Raw genomic sequence first — 13,510 nt, 5'->3', positions numbered from 1 at the left:
GCAATTGCACTACTGGGTATTTGCCCCAAAGATACAAATGTAGGGATTCGAAGGGGTACGTGCACCCCAATGTTTATAGCAGCAATGTCCACAATAGCCAAACTATGGAAAGAGCCAAGATGTCCATCAACAGAGGAATGGATAAAGAAGATGGAGTATATATATACAATGAAATATTATGCAGCCATCAAAAGGAATGAAATCTTACCTTTTGCAACAACATGGATGGAACTGGAGGGTATTATGCTGAGTGAAATAAGTCAATCAGAGAATGACATGTATCATATGATCTCACTGATATGAGGAATTCTTAACCTCAGGAAACAAACAGGGTTGCTGGAGTGGTGGGGGATGGGAGGGACAGGGTGGCTGGGTGATAGACATTGGGGAGGGTATGTGCTATGGTGAGCACTGTGAATTGTGTAAGACTGTTGAATCACAGACCTGTACCTCTGAAACAAATAATACATTATGTGTTAAAAAAAAATAAGAAGATAGTAGGAAGGGTAAAATGAAGGGGGGGAAATCAGAGGGGGAGACGAAACATGAGAGATTATGGACTCTGAGAAACAAACTGAGGGTTCTAGAGGGGAGGGGGTTGGGGATGGGTTAGCCTGGTGATGGGTATTAAAGAGGGCACGTATTGAATGGAGCACTGGGTGTTATACGCAAACAATGAATCATGGAACACTACATCTAAAACTAATGATGTAATGTATGGGGATTAACATAAGAATAAAAAAAAAAAACAATGTGTTATATATTGAGGCATTTGTGAATGTGTGTAAATATATACCTACTACAAATTTGTTTACAGCCCGTTGAAGGAAACATACACGATGCACTTTGTCAGAAAACACAGCACTAGCTGGGACTCTCATAGCAAGTCCTGGGGAACTCGAGGGCTGTCCCATTCCCGGACAGAGCAGGACTCCATATCAAGTAACTTGGATAACATCTCAGGTAGGGTCGGTAACTTCAGCACCAGAAGGCCCGCATTGCCAGATGGCCAAGCAGAGACTGCGAGGCTCGTGCCAGGCTGAACTCGGGGTGTTTCTGGAAAGTGATTGTTGCAAACCCAGAGAACCAGTTCTGTGAGGTTGGCTCAAAGGGGATATTTAGTCAGAGTAACAGAGAGGTGTGGTAATGGAGAGGAGGAAGTCTGGGTAAGGATTACAACTGGCAGTCAAAATTCTCTTCTCAGTTTTCAAAAAGAGTGAGGGAGAAGTAATGTTTTGGTTCTGGCCCTTAGACAACACCTTGATTCTCACCAAGTGCAGGAGAGTGAACCCACAAAATCGCCAGTGAGCCAAGAGATAATCCAGGTGATAAGGACTCAGCGGGGCGGCATCTGGACCAAAAATATGAGGACAGAAAATCTGGCTCAACTGCATTTTTGCCAGTGTGTTTTCTCATGGGGCAGGAGACACATTTAAAAGTATAAACACGCTCTGCACTTGGGAATTCACAGTGGAGGTAACATAAATTAAGAAGCCTTTGGGCTCCTTTGGCAAGGGAACTCTTAAGACACTCTGGACACTGGAGCCATGAGAAAGCTCCCTAGGAACATTCTAGAAGACGGGCTAGATCTCCCGCCAGCCCAGGAATGTGGCGGAATCTTCTTGTGCAGAGGGTGAATGGATGTAGGAATTTCCTTCCCTCAGGTGGGCTGTTTTCCACATTAAGGAGTCAGTGTGCATAACCATCCATGTTTTTCCCCCGCTGGGCTATTCCAGAAAAGGGAAGGAGATTTACCTACTTACATCAAAAGGTCACAGAAATTGCCTTTTAGTAATAAGGATGACTGTCATGGAGCAATGTCACAAAGAGCAGTTAATTCTACTCTTTCTTTAATAACCAACTGAGAGAAGATAGATTTATGGAAGGAAGATAGTTTGAGTGACAGGCATTCTGTCCATTCTGCTGACTACTCTGTGAACTGAGATCAGCAGGAACCAGGCGTCTGCATGGCATTATCTTGACCTTCACTGAGTTTAGTTTAAATGCAGTATGTCCTCATCTGTTATCTATGGACACTAGGGGAAAGGAAAAGAAAACAACAGGCCTTTTTGCATCTCTAGTGCTTATGTTAGTGTTTTAGTCATGGTGTTTTGAATGAATGACTGAAACGTGGAAAATACTTCTGTGCCTGTGTTGGTGAGATTATTGATTATTTTCTCAGTCAGAGTTCCCTTTAGAAAGCCTAACGTGATCAAATTCTACTCCAAGTTCAGGTGATGAAAAGTTCTATACCCATAAAGGAATGGCTTTATTTCTGTCTTTCCAAAACTGAGAATGCTGTCATTGGACATATCTCCCTTAGCTCTGAGTTCCAGGAAGCTCAGAGTTAAATCTGACGCTCAACTGTACCACTCATGAGGCTCTCGTGGCATCCATCCTTGGTGCCAATTTCTTCTGCTCCTGTCATTCTATTCTTATTTATATTTCCCCTGTTCCTAATTTAAATTCTTGATGATATTTTCCATCATTTTATTTCAGAGCTGACAACCTCGGATGCCTCCAGCTGCCAAGCAGGCAGCAGTAAATGACTGAAGTGAGTAAGGCTATAGGGCATGGTGTGGACTGCAGCAAACTGAACAAGTTCTCCCCTGGTCACTCTACTAAAATAGCATTGTCCCTTTACTCCACTCTCAATCTCTATCCTCTGACCCTGTTTTATTGGTAACATTTACCATTGTCTGTTATTATCTTTTTTTTTTTAAAAGATTTTATTTATTTATTTGACAGAGAGAGAGATAGCGAGAGAGGGAACACAAGCAGGGGGAGTGGGAGAGGGAGAAGCAGGCTTCCTGCTGAGCAGGAAGCCCGATGCGGGGCTCGATCCCAGGACCCTGGGATCATGACCTGAGCCGAAGGCAGACGCTTAACGACTGAGCCACCCAGGTGCCCCTATCTTTTTATTTAATTATAGCCCGCCTCCCCTCTATGTCCCGGCACCCAGAAGCCCAGAATTCTCACCCAGTCTGCATTGGCTGAGTGAGTGAATTAGCAGATAAATATGGGAACTGTGTAGCCAGATGTTCCTATATTTTAACAGAATTTGAAATCTGGATTTTTACATGAAATCATCTGATTTTTAGATGCTGGTGGCTAATGTGAAAAACTAAAAACACCGTGTCGGCCGGAAACAGGCTAGTGTGTGATACTGTTCTACTTCCTATTATCTGCTTATCGGCAGCATAGTTTCTTTGTAGAATGAAGTAGTATACAAATAAATTAAAACACACATCCCTTTTATGGCTTACAAAGCACTGTTGCCCGCTAATATCTCATTATTGTTCCGATTTTACGTATGAGTAAATTAAGGACCCACAGAGGTAAAGCAAGCCTGAAAGATTAGAAGGGGAGGAAGCAATAAAAGGCAGGACCCGCCCTGGGAGGCAGAGCTGGCCTCCTGGTCAGGTATTCAGGAAAGAGGGAGGAAAAGCCTTGCTTGCTCTATTTCCTCTCTTCTTGCTGACCCAGAACCAGAGGTTAGGCGGATGCTTCACCCAACACAGGCTATGACCTCAAATTCAGATTCAGCCCCACACTGGGTCTGTTTCTGTACCTTTCAGTGCAAAAGGAACCAGCACAAGACACATCCAGGCAGACGTCTTTCAAAACCCTCTCACGGGGCACCTGTTTAAATGTTGTAGCAGCACACACATAATGGAACAATCAACATATTGAATAGCGTCTCTTTCACGTCTGTATCTTCAAAATGATGCTGATCTTATTGGTTTTAGGAGGTGATCTCCTTATGTCATGGGAAGACCAGTAGGTTGTGATATGGAAGAGAATATCTCGCCAAGTCTTTGAATTTGACCAAGTTCTGACCAAGATTTATTTTCTCACTTCTTTTTCCATAGAAGTACTTTAAAATAAAATTTGAGTATTGAAGTTTAGGTCTCTGACATTTCTCAGGACACTCTGAGATGTGGATAATTTCTCTATAAATTATGGAATTATTTTCCTTCTACAGTTCTCCTAATCATTTTTTTCTAGAATCACCTTGCTAAGGAAAAAAAGCCCAGCTTAATTGGCATTTCCTAATTATTATTATTTTTCACTGTGGTAAGTACCAAAAACAGAAAATTTACCATTTTTAACCACTTTAAAGTGTATAGTTCATTGCCATAAAGCACATTGACACTGCTGCGCATCACACCCATCACCACCACCCACGTCCAGAACTCTCTTCATCTCCCCAGCCTGAAACTCTGTGCCCAGTAAATAACAATTCCCCATTCCCCCTCCTCCCAGTGCCTGGCTACTCTGGGTTCCTCATGTAAGTGGGATTATATAGTAGTTATCCTATTGTGACTGGCTTATTTCACTTAACATAATGTCCTCAAGGCTCATCCATGCTGCAGCACGGGTCAGAATTTCCTTCCTTCTGAAGGCTGAGGAGTATTCCATTTCATGCATATACCACATTTTGTTCGTTCATTCATCTGGTCATGGACTTTTTAAAAAATTCAATTTAGTTAACATATAGTGTATTGTTAGTTTCAGGGGTAGAGTTTAATGATTCATCAGTTGCATAGAATACTCAGTGCTCATTCCATCAAGTGTCCTCTTTAATGCCCATCACCCAGTTACCCCATCCCTCCACCCACGTCCCTTCCAGCAACCCTCAGTTTGTTTCCTACAGTTAAGAGTCTCATGGTTTGTCTCCCTCTCTGTTTTTATCTTATTTTCTTTTTCCTTCCGTTCCCCTATGTTCATCTGTTCATGGACTTTAGAGTTTCTTCCATCCCTTAGCTATTGTGAATAAAGCTGCTGTGAATGGGGGTGTACAAATATCTGTTTGAGTCCCTGCTTTCAATTCTTTTGGGTAAGTACCCGGAAGTGGAATCGCTGGATCTTGGGTAGTTCTATTTTTAATTTTTTGAGGAATCTCCATACTGTTTTCCATAGCAGCTGCACTATTCTACCTTTCCACCAAGGGTGCACAGGGGTTCTTACCAACACTTGTTATTTTGTGGGTTTGGCTTTTTTCTTTAATTTTTTTTTTTTTTTGATAGCACCACCCTAATGGGTGTGAGGTAGTATTTCATTGTGGTTTTGATTTGCATTTCCCTAATGATTAGTGCCATTGAGCATCTTTTCACGAGCTTATTTGCCATTTGTATATCTTCCTTGGAGAAATGTCTATTTTGCTCATTTTTTAAATTGAGTTGTTTGGTTTTTATTGTTGAGTTGTAGGAGTTCTTTATATATTTTGGATATTAATCCCTTATCAGATACATGGTTACAACTACTTTCTTCCATCCCACAGGTTGCCTTTCACTGTGCTGATTGTGTCTGATGTATAGAAGTTTTTAATTTTGATGCACTGTGTGCACTTCTGAGCCTCTGTTTCTGGTTCCCCTGCCTCTCAGGGGATGTGGCTGTGGGAAAGGAGGACTGTCCCACAGCTCCAGTGGCAGGGGGCTAGAAGGCCACTGCTGAAAGGCTGCCAACTCCTGTTTCAAAAAGACTTTAGGATGGGTTTCAGGAATGCCCCCACTCTCTGACTGGGGAGCAGTCAGGGTGCAGAAGTGCTTTAGCAATAATTGAATTTTAAGATGGCCTCTCTTCAATAATTGAATTTTAAGACGGCCTCTCTTCAGTTTTGGGGTAGCCTTGGTTGGTGCTGGTGTCAGAACAATCATAACCAATCCTATTGTCCTGGGACTCAATGAGTGTGTACAATGGCCATTCCTAATGGATCTCCGTGACTGGGAAACCAATAGAACAGAGGTTTCCATAGCGTGTCTCTTTTGTAATGCTGGGACCTTCGGAGGCCAAAACAATGAAAAGATTCCAGTGGACCCCCATCCCCCAAAATATGTCAAAAGAAAATAACAGTAAGCCATAAAATAAACGTACAGAAGTGCACCAAAGTTCTGATTTTTCTCAAGATGATGACTTCAGAGTTTCTGTTGAAATGCCCAAATCCATTCTTTTAAATTTATCTGTTTTAATTAACGATGTTTTTTGGTGCCTCTGCTTTGCCAGTGCCTTAATCCCTTTTTGATCTACCTATAGGGAAAAATAATAACTTTTAATATTTGTTATCCGCTTTATATACACTATGCATTCTTCTATGTACTATGTAAAAGAACTAATTTAACAATTACCCTGGTCTCATGAGGTAAGTACTATTATAATCTCCAGTTTCACAGTCAAGGCAACTAAAGCACAGAGCAGTAACTTGCCTAAGATCACACAGCTAGTAAGTGGCAGAGCCAGGGTGTGAACCCAGAAAACCTGGCTCCAGAGCCTCTTGTCCTCTAGTCTAAAATCCAGCTATGTTGGTCTTGCTGTGGGTGGCTTCCCTCCACCAGCCTGCACCTGCATTTCCAGCCCCGCCCTTGCCTCTGGCCCTTTACACAGGGCTCCCCGTGCCTCCCACCAGCCCTCCTCACCTTGCTGACCCTGCCCAGTCAGGATTTCCCTCGGGCATCTGCTCTCTGCTGCCCTGTTGGTTGCCCCTCCCCTGACAGGCTGTTGAGACAGCTAACACTGCACTTGGTCCCATGGAAATGTAACTGTCCGATTCTTGTCTTCCTCCCACAGTGGACTGGGAGTTTCTTGAAGGTGAACACCAAGGTTCAAAGCTCTATGTCCCCACCTAGTCAAGTACCTGGTACCTAGAAAGTGCTTAAATATTTGGTTTTGAGGAAATAAATGAAGAAGAGCCCAGACTGGGACTTAGAGTAGGAAAAGGAGCAATGATTGCCCAAATAGTAGTTTTCACCCTGGAAATGTTGTTAGTACCCTAGCAGACAGTGAGCAGCCATATCCACATAGATTAGAGCAATACTGAATGGAATAGAATGAATGGTGTGAACCTCAGTCCCTTAGGCCCGATACTAGAGACGTGGGTCCTATCTGTGTGGAGGAGGCTGCTCTGCTCCCCACAAATCAAAGAGTAACAACAAATACATGTGCTCAAATGCACTTTATGGGTCACAGAGTGACTTCGGAGTTTCTCAAAAATGTCAAAATTGAATAAATGTCTTCTTTCCCTTCCCTTCTCTTCCTAAACAATTCAGTCTTTCAAGCTATGCTATGGGACCAAGTAAGGTAGTCACCCATGGAGGGGGTGGAGGAGATATGGTGGCCCAGACGGTGTCAGAGCCTAAACAGGGTGAGGAGGTTAGCCACACAGAAGGGATGCCTAGTACAGGAGTCAGAGTCTGGATGAGCAGAGGAAGGTATCCCTGTGGAGGACAGCCTGGCACAGACCACTGGAGTCCAAGCAAGATGAGGAGGGCAGCTGCATGGGGAAGGGGAAGGGCAAGGGGGCAGGGGTCGTGGTAGCAGTTGGTCACAAACAGGGGACTGATCCAAAGTATCAGGGATGGGGCACCTGGGTGGCTCAGATGGTTAAGCGTCTGCCTTCGGCTCAGGTCATGATCCCAGGGTCCTGGGATCGAGTCCTGCATCGGGCTCCCCGCTCTGTGGGAAGTCTGCTTCTCCCTCTGCCTCTCTCTCTCTCTCTCATGAATAAGTAAATAAAATCTTTAAAAAAAAAAAGTATTAGGGATGATGGGAGCCAGCTCAGACTAGTGTTAGAGAAAAGACTTACAAATTGTGAAAGGGAGAAACCTGGAATAAACCCAGTGGTGTTAGATTCAAATTGGAAGTGGCAGTGTGAATTTACAATTTTCAGTGCGTATAGGCCAATATGGAAATGCACACAGGGGTCCTAGCTCTGTCCACTGAGACAGTCTGAGAACAGCAACACTTCAATTCACAACAAACACATCTAGCAGTCAGACTTTGGATTCTAAATCTCTACTAAAAGGAACTAGAGCTTCTTGGAGCAATCGCTGATTTTAAGGCTGTAACATCTCATTATACCAGGGAGTCAGGAAGTGCTCAAAGAATGATGGGAACATGTCAGAAGGGCACGTTGAACTCTGGATTAAGAATGAGACATTTAACTTCAAGTACTCTGTAGAACACTTACGCACTAAAAAGGGAAGAAGAGTTAACTTTACAGTGGAGAGCCCTGGCAGATGCAACTATCGTAATCTCAGTGAAGTTTAAAATCACCTGCCACCTGATAGGATGTGATGAGAGGAACACAGCATCATTTCTGTGATGTTGTTTGCCAAGGTTGTAAAACTTGAATCAAAGCACAAGGAGACTCAGACAAACCCAGATTGAGGAACAGTCTGCAGAATAACTGGCCTGTATTTTTTTTTTAACTGTGCCTGATTTTATTCTTTTTTAATTTTATTTTATTATGTTATGTTAATCACCATACATTACCTCATTAGTTTTTGATGTAGTGTTCCATGATTTTTAAAAAGTGTCAGTGTCATGAAAGTGAAGGAAATCCTGAAGAAGATTTGCTCTTGGAGCAAAGAAGATGGTGACAGCTAAATACAATGCTTGATTCTGAAAACTTGAGTTGGTCTGAGGGACAACTTCTGGGAGTGCCTGGGTGGCTCATTCGGTTGGGCATCTGACTCTTGGTTTCGGCTCAGGTTGTGATCTCATGGGTCGTGGGATGGAGCCCTACTTCAGGCTCTGTGCTCAGCGTGGAGTCTGCTTGAGAATCTCTCCCTCTCCCTCTGACCCTCTCCCCGCTCGTGCTTGCATGCGCACGCGCTCTCTCTCTCAAATAAATAATCTTTTTTAAAAATTATTAACAAAAATGGCAACTGATGAAAAGTTGCTGGGGTCCAAGGATTAGATAATAGGAATGTATCAACATTGATTTCCTGACTTTGTGGTTATGTTAGGAAGGTCCTTGTGTATAGAAAACGCACACTAAAGTTCATGGGGAAGAGGAAGCTTTGTTCTGGCAGCTTAGTCTCAAAGGATTCAGAGAAAATACAGTGCAAAACTCTTCATACTATACTGTATCTGACTTCTCTAGAAGTTTGAGGTTTTTCTAGATACACACATACATACCTCTATTCTACATCTATATCTGTATCTACATCTACATGTAATGAGCATGTTAGGTTGGAATTATAATGTTTTCCAGACTTTCCAGATCACAGGCACCCAGAGGCTGCTTTGGGTGGACAGAGATTGGAGTGGCTGCTCCAAAAGCAGGATCAGGGTCTGTCTGTACATGGTGGTTCTCTAACGAGGTACAGAAGAGAAGTATTCTCATTCCTCTCATTTAGAGAATAACAGAGATTTCTGAATAACTAGAGACATCTGTAGAGCTGACCATGCTGGCCATTTGACTTATCTGATGATGGGCTCATCAGAACCAAGAAGTAGAAACACTGAGGGCTCCTCTGTCCTCTTAGAAAGTCCATGGGATAACTAAAGGCCAGTTCTTCAGTGTTTATCTGGAATGTGGGTTGGGCAAGGGACTCCACACTCACTTGAGGTTTGGCCCAAAGTGCTAATAATGAAAACCACAGCCTGTTGGGCACCTCCTATGGGCCCGAGACTGGAATATGTGTCCTTTTATGTGTCCTTTTTATCATCGTCACAATGGTTCTCCTTGGTAAGTATTGTCCCCATTTTAGAGATGAGGAAATAGAGATTCAGAGAGGTTTAGTGGCTTGATCATTGTTGTGGGCTGAATTGTATCCTCCCAAATTCACATGTTGAAATCCTAATCGCCAGTATCTCAGACCATGACTGCATTTAGAGATGGAACCTTTAGAGGTTATTAAGTTAAAATAAGACTGTTAGGGTGGGGCCTAATCCAATCCGACAGGTGTCCTTCTAAGAAGAAATTTGAACACACAGAGAGAGACCAGGGATGCACGCCCACAGAGGGACGACCACATGAGGACACAGCAAGAAGATGGCCAAGTGCAAGCCAAGGAGAGTGGTCTAAAAGGAACCAAACCTGCCAACACCTTGATCTTGGACTTCCAGCCTCCAGAACTGTGAGAAAATAAATTTGTTGTGTAAACCACACCTAGGCTGCGGTGTTTTGTTACCGCAGCCCTAGCACATGAAACACTTGTGCTATGTATGTGGTTGAGGATGAAGCTGGGATTCAAAATTACATCTGTGTAGCTCTTTGCACTATCTTATGCTACCTCCCTACACACAAGGCCTCTACTGTGAAACCTCTTCCCGCCTCCCCCAACAGGCTGCCCAGAACACCCACCGAAAACCTCACAGATCCTTCCATCCATGGTCCCAGAGCACTTACTACACCGGAGGATAGTTGGTTACACACAACTAATTTACAATGTTTGATTAAATTGAGAGTAGAGCTCCTCTTATCTGCATTCCTAGTATCTCCCATGGAACCAAGCCCAGGGCAATTACAATAGTATTTACTGAGCACTTCTTATGTACCAGCAAAGGCTTTACATGCATTATCTCATTTAAACCTTAAGACGACTCCATTATTCCCATTTTACATATCAGGAAACTGAGGTCACAAGGGTTAACTGAATTACCCCAGGGCACAGAGCAAGTAGATAGTAAAACCATGATTCAATCTAATTCCCAGAATGTGCTCTTCATGCCCTGCTCTGTTGCCACCATCTTGCTGTAAATGTTCCCTGAGCAAATTCCTACCATGAGGAGTTGTACCAATCTGAAATGCTCTCCCTCAATCAAAGTCCCCCCCTTATGCCAAGCTCAAGTGTGAAGCACATGTCCTGTGGAGAGTCTTCTCACATACGACCTCCGCCCTCAGCCCTGACGCTGTACTCCTTCAGCACTCCTTGGGCACATAGTTTGCACCATGCCCTGACATGTGACCCAGTGCTGGGCACCAAGGATGTAGTTTATCAACATTTGCTGAATTGGATTCAATGCCCAGGGATGAATGTAAACAGTGATAAATAACAAGGTGGCATATAGCACTGGATGCTCTATCTCTGGATTTTCTAGGAGAGTTCCAATTTCTAAAATCCTATCCTCTCATCAGCTCATTTGTCAGAATATGTGGCAGAGAATATTGTCTGGTATTTGGTTTAAAAAGTAGAGTCACTGGGGCACCTGGGTAGCTCAGTCGGTTGAGAGTCTAACTCTTGATTTCAGCTCGGGTCGTGATCTTGGGGTCCTGGGATTGAACCCTGAGTCTGGCTCCGTGCTCAGCAGGGAGTCTCCTTGAGGATTCTCTCTCCCTCTCCCTCTGCCCTCTGCTCATGCTTTCTAAATCAATCAATCAATCAATCAATCAATCTTAAAAAAAAAAAAGGTAGAGTCACCATTTTACTGCAAAGAGGCAGGAATAGAGACAGGATGTGCTGTTACTTACCTACCCACATGCTACCAGGCAAGTCAAATTTCTCTGGACCTAAGTCTCTTTGTGAGTAAAATTGCAATGGGGGCAATGCCTATTTCTATGATAGAAATGAAACAAAATATGTGAATGTGTTCTGAATACTGATGAAGAATAATGTTATATAAATCCAGTCACCATTAGTGGATTGTTTTTACTGTCCTGTTTGGCCAGTAAAAAATAAGATAAAAAAGCAGTTTTTATTTTTGAAAGTGAAGGAAGAAGTTTCTCATGAAGACTGGTGCAAAAAAAAAAAAAAGAAAGAAAGAAAGAAATCAGACATTAAAAGTGTTAATATCCTGAGGGCCTTTCTGGAGTGTCTTTTTCACTTCTATCTTCTAAGTTCTCTTCAACCACTTGGGGTGGGGTGGGTGGTAGGGCTAGTAGTGGGATAGTCAAAAGCAAAGTTTCTCAAATTGCATGAGATGTTACCTGGTGGAGGAACCAGGCCTCTTACCTTTGCTGCATTGTGAATCAGTTCCCAGTTGTGCGAGGCCTCAGCGGACAGTCCGTTTGGGAGCTGAGCTTTTCTGACTCAGTAGTAGCCCAGGGAAATTTTCTCTCTCTTTCCTGTGTCTCCTCTTCCAGACATGCATGAAAACCATTCGGCCTTGGAGTTACTCAGCTCGCCTCCTGCCCCTTTTTCAAGGCTTTGTAACATGCTGATCCATAAACCTGAGAGCACCCTCTGGGGAGCTTCCGGAAAGAGCAGTCCCCTGCGGAGCAACACTCTAATTAGCATCAGTGACAGATCTGTGCTGGTCTGGATGCGGCTGAGGCTCCCCTGAATTTCCTTCTGCTCTCCCGAAAGCCAGGATCCTTTTGTTCACCTTTAGGCCTGCCAAGTCAGTCCTACCGCACCCCTGGATGTTGTTTTCCTGCAGGCAATGGGAAAATGAGCTCGGAGCCAGGGAAGGGAAATCAACAAGGAAGTAAACACAGGGTCACTGCACCTTCAGGTCATCACTAGGGCTGGGACATCATCATGCTGGGACCAGTTCCTAAATGGGCTACTGCCTGGACAGGCCTCAGAACCCTGGGCATCTTTTTATTTTTAATTATGCAGAGAACATGCACTGAAATTGATATCAGACAAATCAAGCAATCCCAACTTACGTTCCAATGCCTTGCCAAAGCTTTCAAAGATTTTCCATAGGCAGTGTCTCTTGTAACTGAACACTGACTAATGTTTGTAGACAAAGAAGAAAAAAATGAGCACGTTTATGGCGGATACTAGTTCAAACCTTTAACTCTAAAGATACAGGACGATTGTTCAAATAAAGATTTCTTCTACCTACTCTTCAACGCCACGGTCAACAGCGACAGTAGCGGCGTCTTTGCTAACATCCATCGCGTGCTTACGGTCAGCCGGGTCCTGTGCTAATGACCTGACCTGCATCATCTCATTTAATTCTCAACATAATCCTACAGTACTCCCATTGTAGAGATGAAGAAACTGAGGATTAGAGAGCAAAGTGCTCCTGCAAAGCGCTCCAGAGAGTTATAAATGTAAAAACTGCCTTTCTGGAAGCATGATTTTCTGGATCTCGCTTTTCCTACCGATCTGCTTGAACCCTTCTGTGGACTGACATCTCTGGTGATGAGCTTGCTTAAATAAACCCTTAGCCCCAGGGATAGAATTCTAAACAGAAACAGGGAGCATCGGTTAGTTAAGTGGTCTCTCCCTGGGGCTGTGAGTTTGGCACCATCTTTATATAACTTGTGTGTAGGACACATGTAGGCTGGGCACTCTCTCTTCTCTCATCCACAGTGGGTCTGCTGGCTGATGTAGACTTGGCTCTTCACTGGGATTCTGATTTACCAACAAGGAAGTGTCCTACAAATCTCTTGGCTCCTCTGTGTGCTTTGATCATGGTCTGACTGCGAGCTTGTCCTTGTGACTTGAGGAGCCGAACAGTTACGAAGTTCTTTTAATCAATACTCCAAGGGATGAATGACAAGAAGTTCACAGCCTGGAAACTTCTGCTTGGTGAGAAAAAAACCAGCACATGTGCTCCCAGTCCTCAGGTCACACTGCAACATGTTTTGGTTTAATTGGCCTCCTCTTTACTTCCAATTGTTACAGTTTGGCTCTCCTGTGCCATGGCGGTTACCCAGGGCAGCTGGCCACCAGTCAAAGGAAAGTAAAACCGTTAATTAGGAGAAAAGGAGATGCCTCCCAGCGGGGTCAAGTTGTCCGTTCTTGTAAATATAGGAGTCGAGACATTAGGACAGTTGCTCACCCTTGTTACCCTTGGATTTGTCTGGGTGGAGCTTTGGGGTGTTTTG

General features: G+C 43.7%; 1 protein-coding gene across 2 annotated transcripts in view; it reads right to left on the bottom strand.

Moving 5' to 3' along the window:
* The window catches only part of LNX1 (ligand of numb-protein X 1), a 175,818-nt gene extending 163,703 nt beyond the window's left edge, over positions 1 to 12,115 (bottom strand). For both annotated transcript variants that reach the window (XM_081812376.1, XM_006734378.3), the window contains exon 1: positions 11,679 to 12,115. The gene's annotated coding sequence lies outside the window, so the exon portion shown is untranslated. The remainder of the gene's footprint in view (positions 1 to 11,678) is intronic.
* Between the last annotated feature and the right edge of the window lie 1,395 nt (positions 12,116 to 13,510).

This window comes from Leptonychotes weddellii, chromosome 2 (genome assembly GCF_054177405.1).
Source record: "Leptonychotes weddellii isolate Sample4059 chromosome 2, ASM5417740v2, whole genome shotgun sequence".
NCBI classification, from domain to species: domain Eukaryota; kingdom Metazoa; phylum Chordata; class Mammalia; order Carnivora; family Phocidae; genus Leptonychotes; species Leptonychotes weddellii.
Note: the sequence above shows the minus strand (reverse complement) of the source record. Positions and strands in the feature narration are given on the sequence as shown.